This window comes from Homarus americanus, unplaced genomic scaffold (genome assembly GCF_018991925.1).
Source record: "Homarus americanus isolate GMGI-L3 unplaced genomic scaffold, GMGI_Hamer_2.0 scaffold936, whole genome shotgun sequence".
In the NCBI taxonomy this organism is placed as follows: Eukaryota; Metazoa; Arthropoda; class Malacostraca; order Decapoda; family Nephropidae; genus Homarus; species Homarus americanus.
This window is the reverse complement of record NW_024755520.1, coordinates 605,700-628,249: the sequence shown is the minus strand read 5'-3', so window position 1 is coordinate 628,249 and position 22,550 is coordinate 605,700. Positions and strand designations below refer to the sequence as shown.

At 42.3% G+C, this 22,550-nt stretch overlaps 1 protein-coding gene across 6 annotated transcripts in view; it reads right to left on the bottom strand.

Moving 5' to 3' along the window:
- LOC121856556 (protogenin B-like) overlaps positions 1-22,550 on the bottom strand; it is a 228,077-nt gene that overhangs the window by 20,835 nt on the left and 184,692 nt on the right. For all 6 annotated transcript variants that reach the window (XM_042352165.1, XM_042352164.1, XM_042352163.1 and 3 more), the window contains one exon: positions 2,300-2,444. The gene's annotated coding sequence lies outside the window, so the exon portion shown is untranslated. The remainder of the gene's footprint in view (positions 1-2,299; positions 2,445-22,550) is intronic.

The following is a 22,550-nucleotide window of genomic DNA, read 5'->3' as shown; positions in this document are numbered from 1 at the left end:
GCCCGGCCATCTGGCAGCTGACATGTGGGCAAGGTGGATAGGTAAATAGCTGCAACTGATGGGCGGTGTAATCAATACAACATCCCATATGATACATGCATAAATATCTGAAATACAGCAAATAAACATCCCAATTCTTTTCTTTGATCTTGCGGCTGTTCAGTGAGAATAACACAAAAGTACTATCATGGAAAGAGGTTTGCCTATTTATACAACTGATTTATTATTTACGAGGCGACTGGGTTACACCCTTCTTCCTGTTCCCCCACCATTACCGAAAAACCCAACAAATGTACATATATTTTACAAAAAGATGTTATTACCAACTGGAAGCGCAATAATATAAGAGTTATCCATGTAAGCATATCAGTTTTCTTTCATAATTCTCTCATGACAGGAGACCCCATACTTGTGTAAGTCTGTTGGAGTATCACGTTAGTCTCTTATGAAGATAGTAAATTATAATCTTGTTGTTTACATAAATACTAAGATGTGCATCAAGAAACACTGTTATATAAATATTTATTTTACTTTAAATATAACAATATTTGAAATTATATCGCGTCAAGGCAACTTTCTTTCCTTTACTGTTATAGGTAGTAGGCAGCTACCAAACAGGGAGGTACTACCACCTGGGAAGATACTGGAAGCATAATGTGTTGTCTATGGTAGACCCTGCTGCCATATGACATCACGAAAATTGTGACCAAGTCCCAGGTTGCTGATCTGACTTTCTGCCTCATTTACACACAATTGCAGTCTCAATTGTTTCTCTTACTATTGACAACACAACATACAAATATTGTTTCTCACTTTTTATCTTTTTTCATTTTTATAATTCTGTATTATTATTATTATTATTATTATTATTATTATTATTATTATTATTATTATTATTATTATTATTATTATTATTATTATTATTATTATTATTACCCCCCAGGCCCTGATGTGGGTCAGTGACCTGTGTCCGGGTGGGCTAATCCCCGTAAAAAAAAACAAAAAAACAACAACAACTCACCACTGATCGGCTCGCTTGCCGCTTGGGCGGTCGATCACGTCTCTGTTACTTTTCTCTTTCTTTTATCCTCCTCACTTGACGTTATTTATACGCATATAAGTTTTTACAGTTCAAGCAAAAGCAGATTAATTTCGTGTTTTAGTTCTTAATATCTAAAAACAACAATGCTTTTGTTTTCTCTTGTTTGTGAAACTCATCAAAACACAAATATCCAGATTATGTTTTTATAATTTTGACAAAGGATGATATTTCGTATGTATGTGTGCTTTAATACACTGCTTTGACGAGGGGTGGAAGCCTGTTTAACCCCTCTATTATTCAAGACAAGTTTGCCCTTCATTGTTCAGTGTTAGTACAAGAGGAAACCAGAGTATTCGGACAAAACATAGAGACTGAACTTAGGACGTAATGTATAGAGGCACCCACGCTACAGCAGGCACCACCAACACTCCTTTACATTTATTTTCGACATTCTCGTATGTTAAGGTAAAGCGCCATCCTCCCACAGATACAAATATCAGTTCTATTGTTTACACTGCTCTATTGGGATGTCTAATAAATGTATGTTTTAATTTGTATCTGTTACTTAGTTTATAAAGAATATTAACTTTTCAATATATAAAGAACTGTTTACAAGTGCAAGAATTATAAGGGTATGTGTGTTATCAATTAAAATCATATTTGCATCGATCAACAAACATCAAAAAGTCTAATTTTTGTGTACATATTCTGTTAAATGACAAGCACGTGATGGTAATATTAGAAGAGTCACCTGGTGTAGTGTTGGGGAAGGGTTACTCACCTGGTGTAGTGTTGGGGAAGGGTTACTCGCCTGGTGTAGTGTTGGGGAAGGGTTACTCACCTGGTGTAGTGTTGGGGAAGGGTTACTCACCTGGTGTAGTGTTGGGGAAGGGCTACTCACCTGGTGTAGTGTTGGGGAAGGGTTACTCACCTGGTGCTCACCTGGTGTAGTGTTGGGGAAGGGTTACTCACCTGGTGTGTGTTACCACCTGGTGTAGTGTTGGGGAAGGGTTACTCACCCTGGTGTAGTGTTGGGGAAGGGTTACTCACCTGGTGAGTGTGGGAAGGGTTACTCACCTGGTGTAGTGTTGGGGAAGGGCTACTCACCTGGTGTAGTGTTGGGGAAGGGCTACTCACCTGGTGTAGTGTTGGGGAAGGGTTACTCACCTGGTGTAGTGTTGGGGAAGGGTTACTCACCTGGTGTAGTGTTGGGGAAGGGTTACTCACCTGGTGTAGTGTTGGGGAAGGGTTTCTCACCTGGTGTTGCCCTGAAGGAGGGGTTCGTTGTCCTTGAGCCAGGTGAGGGTGGCGGCAGGGATAGAAGAGAGGCGACAGGTGAGCCGGACGGCGCTTCCCAGTCTAACAGTAGTATTGTAGGGCCGTAACTGCCATGTTCCCGTGTCTGAAGTAAACCAGTGTAGGTTGAGTTAAGGTATCTACAGTAGTAACAACTGAACACAACCAAAATACTGTCTTGTCTTATTTAGTGGAACACACACACACACACACACACACACACACACACACACACACACACACACACACACACACACACACACACACACACACATTGTCAACATTTCAAAAGAACCGCCAAGTTGAGTGGCACTACGCGTGAGGTCAGTCACCACTGAGAAAATTTCCACCGTTAATGTAATTATTTGACAATCAATATATGTCGTCTACAGTGCCAAGTATTTCTGAATGGTTGAAGCTCTTTGTTCCGCCCGTGAGAGTGGATTTACCTTAATGAAGACGTTCATTAGTGAATCGATCGATACAAGACTCGCTCGACACTCTCTAGGTCAGTGGTGTCAAACTCAATACGTTTCGAGGGCCAATTCTTATTTTAGTTACCCTCTTCAGGGCCAACACAAGTGCTATATCACATATTTGCAGGAATGAAGTTTACAGCTTCACACATTGCCTTACCTGGCTTACCAGGAATGCCTCATTTGGGTTTGTCTGATCTTAAGTATGTAAAATTCACTTTACTAAATAAACATGATTATATCTATTTCTTTCATAATTTCACGGGATGATAAATTTTACCGTCATCCCGCGGGCCACACCTGACCATCCCAAGGGCCACATTTGGCCGGCGGGCCATGAGTTTGACACCCCTGGTCTAGGCCGATGTCCCCAACCCACAAGAGCCTCGGGCAGTAATCAGGAAACACGGCATCACTGTATTGAGCATCGATTGAGAACTATTCAGCAAATTAGTTACCATCGCACAGAAGAGGTCAATTGGCCGTTCCAGGATAGGTACTGTTCTCCCCCGTGTCCCTATTCAACACTGATGGGTCAGGCAGAACGGACCCAAAGATCAACACACGGGCGTAGAGGGAATAAGATCAGTCACTGTCTCAGACTTGGAGGTTTATCTTCCTGGTACATCACAAGGCAGTGTACAGTAGCATATCTCACCATTACTGAGGTGTGTAATACATGTCAACCCTCAGTACATTACATTGGCTGGAGATAATTACACGATGGAAAACTCGACAGAGGTAAAGCGACCAGTCAGAATTTATTTTACTCAACAAGCATGTGGAAGAATGGTTACAGCGTTCGCCTCCTGTATGGGTCGCTGGTTCGCTCCCAAGCCGCCTTACCCTAGTCAACCTAACTGTGAAGGTGGGCGGGAGTATAGTGTGGGGCCAGTGTGCTGTATCCTCAAGTATAAATAACACCACTTTCACTTTTTAACACCAAACGGCGAATTTGTATAAACATTTGGTTTAGTAAATGTTCACGCAATATGTAGCTATACATTTCTTAAACTGCTATAATATCATCAGAGGTTTGAAATATTGTTTAGATGTCAGTGTTCGCATACCATTTGGGATTTTTTATTCCTATAATTTGGTGTGATGAGGTGTTGTTTGCATGTTAATGGAATTTTCAGTGTGCTCCAGAAAACACAATGATGTTTATTTCGTTTGTACGAATTTTTATGTCATTCAATGTCAAGTAATATCTGTGTTTACGAAAAAGAGCTGAACACTTTATCGCGACTGGTTAGAACAAAAACAACTTAAAATACGTCATAATATTCCCTCAAGTTATATTTAAGGACGACTTGTGAACGCTGGTTGTGTGACACTTCAGGCTACGCTAATGTATGTAAACAAGGTCTTTCCGTGGTAGCGACGTGATCATTACGTACAAAACATCGACACAAAGACTAGGGCGGTAAAATGTTCTTAAAATCTTAAACTGTTGGGGCTGGCAATTATTTTCCTCATAACCTACTGTAATATCCTGATGAAAACTTATCCTTTGCTGAGCAGATCTCCTCGGGTCAATTTATCAACGGGGAAATTTGGACTATTTTTCATTACATTTTGTCTCTCATATATTTTAGAGAGATATATCAGTAACAATTTTCTTTTTAAGTTTTGTCCTAAAAAATGATTTATCGCCGGGTCAAAAATCGCGATCATGTGTTCGTATTCTAGTCATCATCGTGACTCAGGGGATAAACACCTTGGTTGGGTATTATTATTATTATTATTATTATTATTATTATTATTATTATTATTATTATTATTATTATTATCAAATATTATTATTATTATTATTGTTCGACTCAAAATATGTTTAGTTTATGAATGACATCACGGTTGTCACTCACTACACGAATCTGGGAGAGCCTGATTGCTACTTGACTTGACGCCTGTAGATAAGGATGAAGGTCAATAATAGCTTATTGTTGGATGGGAGGATAGGGAGAGGATTCGTTGTAGGATAAGGTAAATGAGAGGGAGGGGGGGGGGGAGATTTGAAGAAAAGTAGGACAGTTAAAAGTATCCGGGCTCAACCAGCTCTGTTGTATTAAAAATATTTAGGTCGATAGACAGACGCCGCTAGGGGTAGTATGGGGTACAGTGAGGAGAGACAGAGACAGTAAGATAATCTCTCTCTCTCTCTCTCTCTCTCTCTCTCTCTCTGTCTAAGCGTTTGTTTACATAATTATGACGCCTTAACAATAACAAAAACTACCAATTAGAGTAAATATTTAATAAAGTGAAACTGTACAACCATATAATCCTCCCAAAACTATTCTTAAGCTAACTTTTTAAAGCTTATTGAAGATAAATATATTTTTAATGGGGGTAAAATGCTCCATGGGTGCAGCTAATTGTGAATAATCTGGCGAAGAATAGCGAAGACGTTTCAATTCTATGGAGGAGAGAGGCGTATAAAAGGCTCTGGCTAAGTAACATGTGAGTGACGTTGGTCTGAGGATCACGTGACCAATCTCTTTATTTCCTAGTAGTGACCAAACCCCTTCTTCCTAGTAGTGACCGAACCCCTTCTTCCTAGTAGTGACCGAACCCCTTCTTCCTAGTAGTGGCCAAACCCCTTCTTCCTAGTAGTGGCCAAACCCCTTCTTCCTAGTAGTGACCAAACCCCTTCTTCCTAGTAGTGACCAAACCCCTTCTTCCTAGTAGTGACCAAACCCCTTCTTCCTAGTAGTGACCAAACCCCTTCTTCCTAGTAGTGACCATTCTCTTTCGTCCTAGCATTATTTTCTTTCTAGCTAAATATGAACGACGCCCATCGACGCCACTGTACCATAAACGACGCCCATCGACGCCACTGTACCATAAACGGCGCCCATCGACGCCAGTGTACCATAAACGACGCCCATCGACGCCACTGTACCATAAACGACGCCCACCGACGCCACTACCATAGACAAGATATAACCACTCCAGCTGAGACGACGCCGGTATATATCACCAGACCGACGCCAAAGATATGACGCCAGCTGAACGACAGAGTGTAAGGACCAAACCGTATGCAGTATAAGAAGCATAAGGTACAGCTTGACCTCAGACTGAGTAAACGTCAGCTCATGTCTACTCAACACAGCTGACCTTTGACCCATGAATCTACCAACGAGTGTGTGTGTGTGTGTGTGTGTGTGTGTCAGTAGGTATCATCTATGTGTGTAGGCAAAACCTGAGCCATTAAATACTGACACTGGCAAGAGATAAGTTCTGTATGACAAGTGAAGTGTTGATTATAGTGTGATATATCTCAAGGTGTATAACTCTTTAGGTAATATTGCTTTAAGTGATGATCAGAATGTGGTTTGTTTACTGAGCTTGATAGGTGGTTGAGAGATGAAACACGTTATCAGGGAATTATTTCTTCCTCCTATGATCTGATTCTTATTGACCATGCACCGTAAACATTTTGATACTACTACTACTACTACTACTACTACTACTACTTTTTTTTTTTTTTTTTTTTTTTTTTTAAACGTGGCTCAGCCCCCAATAGCCACACCTTCGCCACCATTTATTTACCTTAATATTAAATATCCTAATACTTCATTACTTTTTTTTTTTTTTTTTTAACGTGGCCTCCAGCCTCCCCTAATAGCCACACCTTCGCCGCCATTTATTTTACCTTTTAATATTAAATATCCTAATACATAAGAAGCTATCCTATCTGTGTTAATTAGGGTTGAGCCGCAGATATATGCGGCATTCAGTGACTGTAGCCTCATAGTCAATATCTGCAGCAGTTGTCGGAGTAGGGGCAGAAGCTCGTTCCCCTGAGGCAGAGCAAAGCCGACCGAAGGAGAGAGAAGGACAGTCGACATCTCATCCAGGCTGTAACATAACTTGTGGGCTGCTGCTTCTGTTCGGAGATCAGCTCCGCGAGTCTGGCGTAGAAACATCTTGCACTTGGGCCCATCCCACCAGAGGTTGTGAACACTAGAGGAGTGAAGCTGCCTTGATCAACGTTTTGAATTCTCTCCCCATATGCCCTTCTCTTGTCGTTCTCGTTCCTCATATGCGCAGCATCGAGAGCTAGGTTACGGTGACAAACGACCATGGGATCAAAAATCCTGATGTCGAAGAAAGCTCGCTGTCCCCGCGTCCAGAATCCTCGAGCACTGATACTACTACTACTACTACTACTACTAATACTACTACTAATAATAATAGAATTAACATAATAAACCCGCTACTATTAGGTGCCGCAGTAGACCGTGTGATGAAGCGACAAAATCTGGAGGGAAAAACAACTTAGGCTTCCAGCAAATATGAGACTATTTTTTATAAACAGTTTAAACTAGAATATGTTTACCATTATGGACAAAGTCTTCCTTGAGATTCCTTGCGACTTTTTTCTTAGTTTTGTTTTTCGTTCAGGTGATATAGCGAAAAAGATATGTGGTATTGTAGGAGTTTGGAATGTTTCGGGCTTTTCTGTTTTACAATTGATCAAGCGAGTCAATTGGATCTAGCCACTGAATCTTTTGTTATATAATAGTAACTGTTTTATACCTGGACACAACTACGTGTTTTTTTTTTTTAAGCAAACTCATGAAATAAATCTTATTTTCGTTTCTCGGCATCCCAACACCCACGCCACTACCCGCATCACTGTTACACACCCGATGTTGCACGCCAATACATATGCCCCCCCCCCCACACACACACACACCCGCACCACAACACCCTGCTCACATCACTACTTTATTCCCACATTATTGCACCATGTCCACACAGCAACCATTCACTCCCTTATGCACGCACTGACGTATACAGTCATACACTGAAGAAGGTGCAGAAATGACAGTCTTTGTTTTGATCAGATATCGTACACGTAAGCACAGTCACACCTCGACTCTCCAACCATGACCGCTTCCTTTCTCTCCCAGTTAAGTGAGATACTTTCTCTTGAACAAGTTTACTTTGGTGTAAGTGTAGACTCCAGGCTTCAGTGTTAATCTAAGGGCAGTGGTTTTGACCTTGAGACTCTCTAAGTCATTTTTAAGGATGTCGCAGAGGACACCCTAATGCACCCAGAGTTGTGTCAATCTTTGAACATTTATGGAGGAGGTACATTTTTTCTGCTACAATACAATACAATACACAATGCTACAGTGAAGTGTAGGGGATCGAGGAAATTATTTGACCGCTGGCTATGTACTCAGCGGTCAATAGGTCAGCACGACGTTCGGTTTTGTCAGGTCATCCCGGAAACTGACGCTGCTCCCTGACACGATGTGAATGAGTCACACTCGCTAGTACACAGGCTGCAGCAGCACTAACCTCGAAAGTTTTACCAATGGCATTTAGATGTTAAGCCCCGTATGTGAATTTGCTGAGGTCATGAACTGGAAGTCATTTTGCCCAGTAGCCATAACCTAACCTAATCTAACGAAAACCCAATTCATGAACTTAGTAATTTTACAAACGAAACAAAATATAGACATTTATTTTTAACGAGAAAAAAGTTGGAACAAAACAAGTTGAATATTACAAAAGTGGGGATATAATCATTAGTGTTTTGTACGCCTATGAAGGACTAAATAAACTGCATGTTAGCCTGTTCTATGCCTCCCGGGGCTGACTATCATTTGGATCAGACGCATCCATAAGCACCTCCGGGAAGATGCCAACAGGTCATAGCGAGTACTGTCCTGAAGATGTTTGGATGGTCCTCTTTATCATGGCATTATGAATCACGACGCCCGCCCCACTCTCCCTACGCCCACCCTACTCTCCCTACGCCCACCCCACTCTCCCTACGCCCACCCCACTCTCCCTACGCCCACCCCACTCTCCCTCTCCCCTACGCCCACCCCACACACACATCCCTGCCATCCCCTCCACCCCACCCTCACTCCCACGTCCTCGCTGCTAATTACACGGCCACAACACTACTAACACACCTATCACGGCCACACCACTACTGCCACACTATCACAGCCACACCACTACTGCCACACCATCACGGCCACACCACTACTGCCACACCCATCACGGCCACAACACTACTACCACACCTATCACGGCCACACACACTCACACACACCACTACTGCCACACCATCGCGGCCACACCACTACTACCACACCCATCACGGCCACACCACTACTGCCACACCCATCAGGGCCACACCACTACTGCCACACCCATCAGGGCCACACCACTACCCACAGTACTCCCTTTCACCCACGCCCACACTACTTATCCTCCGTCTATCTCACACCATTGTCCTCACGCCCACACCACTTCCTTAAGGCCAAGCCACTACCTCTCTGTCACTGCCACCCGATCCTCTGTCACTGCCACCCGATTCTCTGTCACTACCAACCGACCCTGTGACACTGCCAATCGGTTCTGTCACTGCCCTCTGGAGGGTGGTAGCACGAACTAGTAATCCCGAGCTTCACCTTAATGCATATTTGCCAAAGCTCTTCTCGTTCCTGGGATCCTCTTGGTCAACAGCTGCCGTGTGTGTGTGTGTGTGTGTGTGTGTGTAACATCTTTTTATCCAGTTGTAAAGTTCATCGTCAAATAGTTCAATCATTAGCAGATGTGGATGTCGGATAACGGTGTGGTCGTGTGGGAAGTGATGTGGTCATGAAGGCCGTGGTGTGGTCGTAAGGTAAGCGATGTGAGCGTGGAAGCAGCAAGGGTGTGACGCTGGGGCAGTTATCTGGGTGTGGTGTGAAAGTGTGGCAACAATGTAGGCGTAGTGTTGCTTGCTGGGGTAGTTGTATGTGGTCATGAGGTGGAGAGGTAGCGGTGTGGGCGTGGTGAGGAGGTCAATATTGTGGGCGTGGGAGTAACGGTGTGGGCGTGGTGAAGAGGTCAATATTGTGGCGTGGGAGTAACGGTGTGGGCGTGGTGAAGAGGTCAATATTGCGGGCGTGGGAGTAACGGTGTGGGCGTGGTGAGGAGGTCATATTGTGGGCGTGGGAGTAACGGTGTGGGCGTGGTGAAGAGGTCAATATTGTGAGCGTGGGAGTAACGGTGTGGGCGTGGTGAAGAGGTCAATATTGTGGGCGTGGGAGTAACGGTGTGGGCGTGGTGAGGAGGTCAGTATTGTGGGCGTGGGAGTAACGGTGTGGGCGTATAAGCAGACAACAGTATTGATCAGACAGTACCGTTTGCCTGGTGCTGCTCTGACAACTTCCTCCTGCAGTTACTTATATGTCACACTTTTATGTAAGTCTCTCTCTCTCTCTCTCTCTTCACTATTTATCATCCTTTCTGTCCCACCTCCTCATTCTCTCCCTCTCTCACTTCTCTTTATCTTAGTAGCCATTATCTCTTTAATCTTCCTCCTTAAGCTCTCTCTTTCTCTCTCTCATCTCTTCTTTATCATCCTCGCAACCTTCTCTTTAATCTACTCTCTCTCTCTCTCTCTCTCTCTATCTCATGACTCTCCCCTCCTGTCTCTCTCTCTCTCTCTCTCTAATGCGTTGTCTCTCTCTCAGGTGTAGTGGACGGACAGGTTTGTGTGTGTGTGTGTAGTGGACGGCCAGGTGTGTGTGTGGACGGACAGGTATGTGTAGTGGACGGACAGATGTGTAGTGGACGGCCAGGTGTGTGTGTGTGTGTGTAGTGGACGGCCAGGTGTGTGTGTGTGTGTAGTGGACGGCCAGGTGTGTGTGTGTGTGTGTAGTGGACGGAAAGGTGTGTGTATGTGTGTGTGTGTGTGTGTGTGTGTGGACAGCCAGGTGTGTGTGTGTGTGTGTGGAGTGTGTGTGTGTGTGTGTGTAGTGGACGGCCAGTGTGGTGTGTGTGTGTGTGTGTGTAGTGGACGGCCAGGTGTGTGTAGTGGACGGACAGATGTGTGTGTGACAGCCAGGTGTGTGTGTGTGTAGTGGACGGCCAGGTGTGTAGTGGACGGACAGTAGTGACAGTGTGTAGAGAACGGACAGGTGTGTGTAGTGGACGGAGAGATGTGTAATGGACGGACAGGTGTGTGGAGAACGGACAGTGTGTGTAGTGGACGGACAGATGTGTAGTGGACGGACAGATGTGTGGACAGCCAGGTGTGTGTGTGTGTGTAGTGGACGGACAGATGTGTGTGGACGGACAGGTGTGTGTAGTGGACGGCCAGGTGTGTAGAGAACGGACAGTGTGTGTGTGTAGTGGACGGACAGGTGTGTGGAGTGGACGGACAGGTGTGTGTAGTGGATGGACAGATGTGGTGGACGGACAGGTGTGTGGTGGACGGAGGTGTGTAGAGACGGACAGGTGTGTGTGTGGACGGACAGATGTGTAGTGGACGGACGGTTGACGGCCAGGTGTAGAGAACGGACAGGTGTGGACAGACAGATGTGTAGTGGACGGAGAGATGTAATGGACGGACAGGTGTGTGTGACGGACAGGAGGGTGAAGTGGACGGACAGGTGTGTAGTGGACGGCCAGGTGTGTAGAGAACGGACAGGTGTGTAGTGGACGGAGAGATGTAATGGACGGACATGGAGAACGGACAGGTGTGTGTAGTGGACGGACAGGTGTGTAGAGAACGGACAGGTGTGTGTAGTGGACGGAGAGATGTGTAATGGACGGACAGGTGTGTGGAGAACGGACAGGTGTGTGTAATGGACGGATAGGTGTGTGGAGAACGGACAGGTGTAGTATTGTGTACAGATGCTGATAAGAGAGCTAAGACAGATGTACATGGATAAGGGAGGATGCAGGTGAACATGGGGGCCCCCAGTGTTGCCACGAGTTACCATCCACCAGCACCTCAACTTCCGGCGCCAAGTGGCTATTATCATCGTCAAATTTTCATGTTGTTGTGGTTGGTAACGAGTAGGGCAATGGGTGGGGGACAAGTGATGGTGAAGGGGTGGTGTGATGGGGATGGGGAAAGGTGATGGGAGGGGCGGGTGATGGGGATGGGGTGGGTGATGGGAAGGGGAAGGGTGATGTGGAAAAGGTTAGACAATTTGTAGGGGACAGATGCTACGAGAGAGAGTGAAGGGGAGGATTGATAAAGGAAATAAATTGCAGGGAAAGAGGAGAGGCGAGGGAGGGCGAAGGGAAAGGGGCGAGTGAGGACTAGAGAAGGGGAGAAGGAGGACTAAGGGAAGAGGCGAGGGAAGAGTTTAAACACACACAAAAAAATAAAACCGAATCACACACAGATCAAAACGTAACATCAATCAACCAGTAAGTTACAAACCTTAGCCAGGTAATAAAAAGAGACAATAACAATACCCTATGATTAAAAAAACAACAAAAGATTCTCCCAGTAGAGAACGTCAATATAACACAATGGGACCAACACTACCCCGTCTTCCCCCCCCCCCTACACACACACACACACAAATATCCACAGTTTGGCAATTGACAATCTTCCTCGACAAGAATCCGCTATAGTAAGATTAACTCAATACAATATCTTAGAACAATTATGGAAGAGGAGAGTGTCAGAGGAGAGTGTCAGAGCTGTCGGTGAAAGATGGCTAAGAAAAGAAATTAATTTAATCATCTATAGCAATAATCCAAACCTACTCAGTAAGTTCATTTATCTATCAAGCACATTTGCATTATCTTATACACACACACACACACACACACACACACACACACACACACTACTACATCACAGCATCTTCCTTCTTCACAATAAAAACAAAAAGATATACAACGGGACAGGTGAGACGCAGGTGAGACGCAGGTGAGACAAGGCGTACAGTATGAAAAGATATTAATTAAACTAACAGACAAAGCTAAACAGGTTTTTGGTTTAACTCATTATTCATACACGTGAAAAGATATCCACCTATAGTGTTGGTTAAGGTGTAGAGCAGGAGAGTGTGTATGAGTGTGTGTGTGTGTGTGTGTGTGTGTGTGTGTGTGTGTGTGTGTGTGTGTGTGTGTGTGTAATATCTTTCTTTCCAGGGAATATTCTGTGGTGATCATTTATAATACCATTAGTTCACTTGCGAGGCTATGATGATGATGATGATGATGATGATGATGATGATGATGATGATGATGATGATCTAACAACCGGATGTAATCATGGGTAAAATATGCGATAAATTAAACGAGACCTTGACAGCTGCTGTGCAAAGTTGTGTGTGCTGGAATTACAGATTTTTAACCACTCGTGTCTCAAAGTTATGTACCGTCTGTTATCTGTAGCTGATGTTGGTGGTGTCATGATATTCCGCATCACCAGTGTCAACCGAAAAAAAAAAATAACACCTTTAATACGATGATATCTATAGAAAAAATCCAATAGGTAGTATTATGAAGTATTTACATAGTTATTATTTAACCTTTTACCATATCATGATGTTTCGCGGTAAAGTGTTTAACATTGTCTTAAACCTCTTCACCTTCACCCCATTTACTAGTGAGCAGCTCGGTAGCCCATACATTGTTGTGTTTTACAGTATGGTGTTATCCCCAGCTGTGTAATAAAGAGTATAATGGTTCATACATACATACACCATTCAGCAAGTTGGACTATACACTGTAAAAGTATTTCTCACCAGTATACATCACCAGCCTCTGTACCACGCATCAGGACAGCTCATCACCCCTCATGTGTACATCAAACAACAGGGTAGAATATATTCCTTTTTATGGGCGTCAGAATTTGTTATAATTTTAACACCAATTTTAATAAGTCTCACTAATCTAACCTAACCTAATCTAACCCTAGCCTGACCTGACTTGACCTAGCCTAACCTCATCTAATTTAGTCTCATTTCACCTCGTTGCACTCATCGTTCCTCCACCACTTGACACTCACACCAAAGGTCACTCATTCCTTGCACTCTCATTGTTGACCTGACACCCGCTACAAGCACCGGTGAGTAGTTTACCTTTTGACCTCTAACTACTTCAGAATATCCACATCTGATGTTTTTCCTTTTGCGTTATTTTGTTTTACTCTTATGTTATTTATACACAGTAAATCTATCATGAAATGTATGATGTATTATAGTTTACCCCTTGTGTGTGTGTGTGTGTGTGTGTGTGTGTGTGTGTGTGTGTGTGTGTGTGTGTGTGTGTGTGTGTGTGTGATCTCTGTACAATTGTAGAACTTTTATATCCCATTTTATGCAGCAATAATAATAATAATAATAATAATAATAATAATAATAATAATAATAAAATAATAATAATAATAATAATAAAAATAATAATAACAACAACAACAACAACAACATTAATACAGTAAGAGGCAGCCATCCCCAGCAATTCAGACAAACAGACAGAGACTGTTGGCTAATGACCATACTGTCTGTAACCTGTGTGGAAATGTTCAAATTAATCCCCTGAATACATAATAGGAATTAGCTACAAAAAATATACATACGACTGAAAACTATTATAACTTTCGAACAAAAAATGTGAAAATATAAAAGTTGGTTTCATTTATACATACCCATGATGCCATATTGAATAGTTACTCCTAAAAAGTATCTGTACTCAGGGTGATCGATGAATTCCAGAATGAACACTGTGACTCCTGTTGTCTCGGTAGGGTTGTCAAAATCCTTCGTCTGTTGTATCATATTTTTTCGACACAACTTTGTATAGATAGTTTTTTGCGTACATGTTTGGTGCTACACGTCTAATATGTTTCATGTAGCCTGGTTAAAATAGGTTAATATAGCAGGTTAATATAGCTAAGTTCAGGAAGAGTTGATGTTAATAGATGTTATTCTCAGTGTTAACTCAGCAGATGTGACCTGTAACCTAACAGATGTGACCTGTGACCTAGCAGATATTAACCTAGGAGACGTTCCAATACCAAATGGTAAACGAATAGATGGAGTATACTGTATATATGAGTTCATTATAGCTAACCAAAACATCTTCTGTATTCAATCACTTTTTGTGTGTTTTGCATTATCCAGAAAACCAAAATTCACCTGAAAAATTACAATCTCTGAAACAAGAAGAGATTCAACTATTTTTGTTAGCGTTATAGTACACAAATTCCCTCACGTCTTATACCTCTCTCAAACCAACAGTGAACTGAGGGACACTGATGTTAGGTGTATGGATACTTAGTCCGGCTGGCTAACTGTCCGGTCTACAGTCTATTTTCCCTGGCTTTTTTAGGTGGCGGTATCACTGCATGCCAGACATCCCCAAACATAAACGTCAGCCAAACATTATAATAGCACCATACTTTAACCCTTCCTCAACAGTGGCGTGTACTACAAGACTGGTTCATCCATTGAGCATAATAAATGGTTCTATAAAGTAGTATATAAACAGTTTGGTTCTTCCCCGCACGACACTGATTCAGAGTTCATGGTTATGATGAGCAGTATACGTGATGGTAGTGTTTAGTTGTATTATACAGTCTTATACCGAGTTCAGACGCAAGAGGTAACTTAAGGTATAGTGGTATTGATAACACTGATAACTATGAAGTTACCTGAAAGACTCTCTACAGGATGAGTGTGTACAGGAGACCCAAGCCATTGTCCCCTACCCCCCCCACCCCCCTCCTCCCCCAGATGAGGACACAAATAAAGATTACAACCAAAGCTTTTCCAAGTTAGTTTACAAATAAGGCTCTACCATAGCCTCCCTATGAGAAAATACACACATAAAAGACTCACTGAATAGCCTCTATCCTACTGCAACTTGGTTTCTCAGTTAAGACTCCGACCATGTCCTCCCTAAGTAAGTACACAGGAAAGGCTCTATCCTTAAGTTACTTTAGGGAAGTGCCCGAGATAAGTATGATTGGAGAAAATGACGCCCGCTGTCAGAAGCTATCATGTAATCTTGCTTCATGACCACCATTTTCACAGGTGATCGTCGGTAGAGGTTTGGGGGGCCCCGACAGTAACCCTTGGCCATGGAGAGGAAGCCACATCTCACCGTGAAGCAAAACATGTCACTTCCGGAGCGTATTATGATGTTATTCCCGAGAGTGGACCGAAACCCTTCCGTAGAGTGGTCTTAGGCTCTTCCGGTGTGCACGTAGGAGTGGGAAACAAAAGTAACCGTGAGTCCTATAGCTCTGAAGGCCATCTTGGGGACAGTAGGGACACATTACACTAACCCCTGGTAAACACACACAGGCAGTATGACCGACACTTCATTCAAACGATTTCATTTCCATAACTGTGAGAGGTTAGGTACAGATGAATGGACTCGGGGTATCCAGGGTGCGAACCAAGCGACACTTAGGACGAGTTGTGATTATTATATCCACTTGGCCTACAACACATTCTGTAAAGGTCTACAGGGACTTTATCTAAGGTTGATCTAGTCTTAAAGAGTTATAGGAAGCCTTTCCGAGATGGGAACTAAAGCTCACGGAAGGAAGATAATGGCTGTGATCTAAAGGTCCTCTTGAACCCTTATTTGAATTTCTCATGGAGAATAATTTTAAACAGCCTGACTTATCTTAAGCCGGCCCTAACTCTGACCTGAGACCTTACCAGACTGTGACCAGAGACCCCTTCCTGACTCTGACCTGAGATCCCCTCCTGACTGTGACCTGAGACCATTCATGACTGTGACCTAAGACCCCTCCTGACTCTGACCTGAGACCCTTCCTGACTCTGACCTGAGATCCCCTCCTAACTGTGACCTGAGACCCCCTCCTAACTGTGACCTAAGACCCCTCCTAACTGTGACCTGAGACCCCTCCTAACTGTGGAGACCCCCTAACTGTGACCTAAGACCCTCCTGACTGTGACCTAAGACTCCTGATTGTGACCTAAGACCCCTCCTAACTGTGACCTGAGACCCCTCCTAACTGTGACCTGAGACCCCTCCTGACTGTGACCTAAGACCCCCTCCTGACTGTGACCTAAGACCCCCTCCTGACTGTGACCTAAGACCCCTCCTAACTAATCTAAGGTCCTTCCATAGGGTGATTGGAAGACCTCCCAAGGATGCTTTGAGGCTCCTTTAAGGGAGAGATCAGAATCATCATCCTGGCAGATCTGGGGCGCTCCAAGAGGACTGTTGTAGGGAATTATCATGATTAATCTAAGAATCTTATGGATAATAATTTGAGAATATTCCAGGTACTGTGATCTGTGCAAGAGAGTGATCGGAGAGGGAGACTACCTAGGTGATCTGAAGGGCGTACCGAGGTTACCTATCTGAGCTTGATGAACCTTCCAAACTGACGTGATGACCTTTCATATATTAGTACCTGAGGTCCTTCCAAGGTAGTTTAAGGTCCCTCCTAAGAGTATTTCGAAGTTACCTTGTTGTTGTTGTTGTTGTTTCTCATTACTCCTCTTCCCCTTCACTCCCACCTCCTCTTTTAGCCTCTGCTCGGTTTGGCATTGCCTCGAGTCTTCTTTAAAACGATCTAACGTCTTTAGTTTAGGTTCTTACAGCAAGCAATCTGGGGCTCCCTGTAGAAAGTAATCTGATGGCCGGCAAATATTTAATCAGAGGTCCTGATGGAACTTAACAGATCTTTACCAAAAGTGTGTGTGTGTGTGTGTGTGTGTGTGTGTGTGTGTGTGTGTGTGCAGGAAAAAAATGACAAAACTGATGCTGAATCTACCACGGTGCTCTCCCTTGTTTATTCTATCCTAGGAGAAATTGCCCATTCTACGTTCATCTTGTCCTGGGAAAAATTAGATGGCCAGCGTGTCCTAAATATAATAATCATATCTTTATTCGTACTATGAAACGTAAGAGGAGAAGCCCGTGGGGTATAACTCAACCTGGCAGCTTCACAGTGCCTCCTCCTCGCCTCAAAGCTGACAATAAATCAAAGTTATGATGTATGAACTTCAGCAATTATCTGTGTTTTCTGCTCCTTGCTCTCTACAGTGAAGATTTACGAGTCAGCACGCGGCATCACCTCCCTGTATCACACACTGTACAGGTTCAGAGAGGACAGTATGTCTCTTCACAATTTATATGGATATTGTTGAACTAGTTACGTTATGACACTTGTCTCTTTTCTGGTCCGGCAAATCGATACTCCGGTAATTTCGTAGTCCGGGAACTCTCATTTAAGACATGACTCTCAATAGTCCGTTAGTATGGCACCTCGTAATAAACCGTCAAGTTATATACATCTATACTTATCATACTCCGGCAACACATCCACACTACTCTCCACGTGGAGTGAAAATTCTTTACCTCTGATTGGTTGACGCTTCTCCCTCACTGCTGGCGCTTGGTAATGCAGTCTTATCATTGGCTTAGTCTCCGGTACACTCGCTGCTCCACGGCTCCCGCTCACGCGAGGAGGGGGTAAAGAGGGTCCCTCACTGGCCAATACACAACCCTCGGTGATGAATGCCACCAATGACGAGCCCTAAGAGGTAAGACCTGACTAACGGGGGGAAAGCTGGACACACGAAGACTATTTCCTATCTCTGTTAGAAAGAAAACTAGCGTCAACAAATCACAACTCCACAGCTAAGTACCATCATAGCTTCACTGACCACACCGCTCCGTCTTTAGTTTACTATATCACTCCAGTAGATACATTACCAGTAAAGACACAGTTATCTCCTTGGCTCTGTGTTTGTCAGACTCCAGGTAAGCATCTTTATATAATACTCCTTTCAATCCTTTTGTATAAATTATTTTTGCATTCATTCCCATCGTTATTAACTCACTTAACCTAACGTAACCTAACCTAAGCACTCCTAATGCATGAAGCTATAAATGGATTTCTAACTTTATTAATTAAGAAAGTGGTGGTGGTCGAGCAGTGCTGTGTCTACATTGCCCATTGAGCATACTATGCTACTACGCTATTCAGTACCCACACAGAGACAATTTCCTTCACCTGCTTCAACTTCACGACAAATCAATATAATTTCCTACATAATTCCTTCATCCACTGTAAGGAAGTGATTCCCAATACCCACAATTTAATATCATTTCCCCTACAAACGCTCAAGGCTGCATCAACCTGTAGACAAGTCATGGTATAAGCACCTCTGGTATATGCTTGTCGCTGTGTGGATCTAAACACCAACAGATACAACATAAATTAGAAAAAATAATGTGAATGTTCTTTTATTTTAGTCTTTTTCTCTATTTCTGAATATACTTTTAATCTAAATATGAATTATGTTTTGTTTTTGCTATATATATAAAACTGAAGTTTATATGGAATGAAATGAATATAACAGTCCAGCAGTGTGAATCGGACACATTAACACTTGTCATTGTAGCGTCTCCTCCGCAGGGTATATACACGTTAGCAATATGATTTAATCTATGTTTTCACTCAATAATAAAAATAGGAATTGTTTAAACGGTAAATGACAAAAACACAAGTCTATCGTGGCGGTATAAAGCGGCTTAAATTCAACCCCAGAGAATTTAGAAACGTAATTGGCTTTAACCGGATGAACTCTTTCTTTCCAAAAGGTCAGACAGAGAACAATTTTATTAAGAAAGTTGGTATCTAAATTCTTACCAAGTTTGGCTTTTCTGACTCCTCTAAAGTCGAATCAGGTTGGTTATTCGTTTATATCTGTCAACAACTATTTTATGTCTCGCTAACCTCCATCTTTCTCGTAAACTGAGATTCGGTCTTTCGTTGGGTTGTGATCCTCTCGTTAACTTTACAAAGAAACAAGATTATATTACACCCTGATCCACATAAAAGAAAACACCAAATTCCCAAGCGCTTTCGTGTAATTCATATCTTGAGGGGCGAATATACTCAGCCCTGAAGATGTGAAGAATACCCAGATTTACATACGTGTTCAGTCAATTGTTAAAGCTGTGGGTATACGTGAGTGTTGTTGATGGGATAAAGCTCAGTGATGCATGAGAATAATAAACCATCCAATACTCCTTCACTTGAACAGAAGGTGAGGGTATATTGGCTCGCTAATATATACATTATTTTGATCCATCTGCCGTGGTGGTAATGCCAGACTGATGTGGTGGAAGTTCTACCTTGTCTTCTTTTTGTTTTTTTTTCTCTGATTTTTTTCCCCAAATTATATAAACTCATACCAAATTTTAGTTAGGTATCACTATCATAAAAGTGTCATATCCTCGTGTAATTATAAATTAAAATGTCATCTTCAGGCGACCATGACATTCAACTCCAAACTTTTTCAGATTTCCTTCACAGATTTTGTCTTTTTTTTACGACGATGCAACTCTTAATTCCATTCATTCATCCCATTCTCCATCTTCGACTGTAACTCCTTACAACCTTGACCATTAGTATCTCTGTCATCATCACATTTTTCTGAATTTTGTCTTTCATTTTTCCTTGTTCTTTAAAATTCCAATATTTCTTTTGTTGCACTAGACAATGCTAGCAACTCTCTGCAGCGTAACTCACCTTTGGCACTCTCCTCTAAGTGCCACATTTCGAAAGCCTCCTTCAGGTATTTACTTAAAGTGCCCAAGCATGTGACCCGTGTTTATAGAGGTGACATATTATCCTATCCTGGCCATTGTGGTGGGCCATGTTATCATGTTTCATCATTGTAGCCGCCACAATGCTCTTATTCTGTTACATCTTGGACCATTCACCAGCATCAACGTTCACAGCGATGCACTCAAGCTTCTCTTCCCACATTGTCTGCCACTTGGCCTTGATGTTGTCAATTGATTGGTCGTTTAGTGTTTGCCTTCAACAATTCTGAACATTTTTCTCCCTCTTTCTTTAACCTGTATACAACTATCTTATTTCTCGTCTCTTTGTGCGTCTCTTACACACGCATTCTTTCTAATAACACGTGTGTATATATATATGGATAAGTGGATACAGCACTCTGTCTTCTTTTCCAAGGTCGTTGGTTTGCGCCGGGGGCACCTTGAGCCCGCCCAACTGTTAACGGCTATCCAACTTTTCTGCTGTACACTGTCATCTACATCACACCCTCAAAGTGTGTATTGTTTTGCATCACCTACGACTAATATTGACTATTTCCTCTTCTCGTCACCACGACCTGATACCTCCCTCGTAATGTTTTCATACTTTTCCCGCCTCAACAGTCACTCGTCCTGGACAGTTTCCATCTCTCCCGTCTCTTGTTTCCCTTTCAGGATCTTCGTTCCTTTGATGCTGTATTTTCAGATACAATTTTCCTTTTCCTTGTGACTGAGGAGACACTTTTTTTGTAATATATTTGGTTTCACTTCAGTGACCTCGAATTCTTCAGCAAATCTAGAATTACACTAAAATTGTTCTTTAGTTTAGCCACTCCGCGTTCACTTATTCATGCTAAAGTAATACTTTGGATCATAACTCACCAGCCGCTAAGGAGAGTGTTGACGCTGACTTGGTCCTACAGCAGGAAAAACCTAAAATAACATTATATTTACAGTCTATAGTTATTTCTCTCAATTTACGGGAGGATTTCACGGTAAACAAATGTTAGATAAATTCGACAAGCGTACGCACACCAAGTCCCTAACCTAACCAAAACATATTTTTATTTTTTCTCTTTATTCATTAAAACAAAAAAAAACAATATCTGAACTTGACGTAAAAAAATATAAATAAATAAAAACGTACAAGACAGAGATATACTGTAGCAAAGGTTTATTGTTAGCAAAGCACAGTATACACCTGTAATATAGAAGTTGTTATAGACGCGGCTGTATATTGTATAAGCTGTTTAGACGTGGATGACTTGGCTTAACTAGAAATTATTACAAACATTAAAAATAGTAAATTACATAACAAATTAAAATAAATAGGAAGACAAACAAATGGAAACAATATCCTAGTTCTGGTGATAAATGCTAATGTAACTTTCTGAAATCAAAGTGAACGATAATATATTCCTTATACACAAGTTTGAAAGCAACACTAAAATATTCTTTCTCTTTTTAACTTACGAAAAATAAATATAACAATGAAATACTTTAAACTAGATTGAAATGTTTAGTGTTTTTTGTAGAAATTTATTCGAGTAAACATAAAAACGAATGTATTTAATGTTTGACAACAAAATGTTCGCCAGGAGTTAAGAACACAGAGCCTTGGCGACAGAAGTGGCAAAACCATCAGTATTTTTTTTAAGCCGGTTTACGACCACTGAGATGAGACGGGATGAGACGTTGTGTGTGTGTGTGTGGGTTCAACTGCAGTAAGTGATACATCTTGGCTCGAGTAATACATTATATTAGTGCGTATCATCTGAGCTTCAGTGATACACAAGTTACGACTCAGATAAAAACTATATACAGTATTCTATTTCATCTTAAGTGAACCGTATTTAAAATAACTTTAAATATTAATCATTTACTTAGATGGCAACGACTGATAAATAATTACAAGTAACTATGCCTCGTTACACTACTAGGTCAGGGATATGTGTTTGAATTAGTAAAGAATGCCCTCACCCGTTCCGTTGTCGGGTGAGAGCAGCTAGCGGCCGTCGTGGGAGGTAGGGGTTCCTCAGGCTGCTACGTTCGTTTGTCCGGTTCTTGTTTAAGTCTCCGGGTGATTTATCAGGCGTATTTTACGTCGGGAATTAAAACTTAGACATTACAGTGACCAAGCACTAGTTTTATGGCTTGAGGAACGGGCATTTAAGATTACTTTTCCTAGTTACTGTAAGATGTTGAGTTACACATATTATACAGTGAACAGATTACCCATAGTAATAATAAATACGTTGGTATCGCGTTGGTTGAAGTATACTTTGCTGGGGCTATTGACTAGTGATACTTTAGTGCAACAGTTTACAATACCAGTGTTATATATTAGTGTTGTAAATCTGGGTTACAATACCAGTGTTACAATAGCACAAACCAACAATAACTGC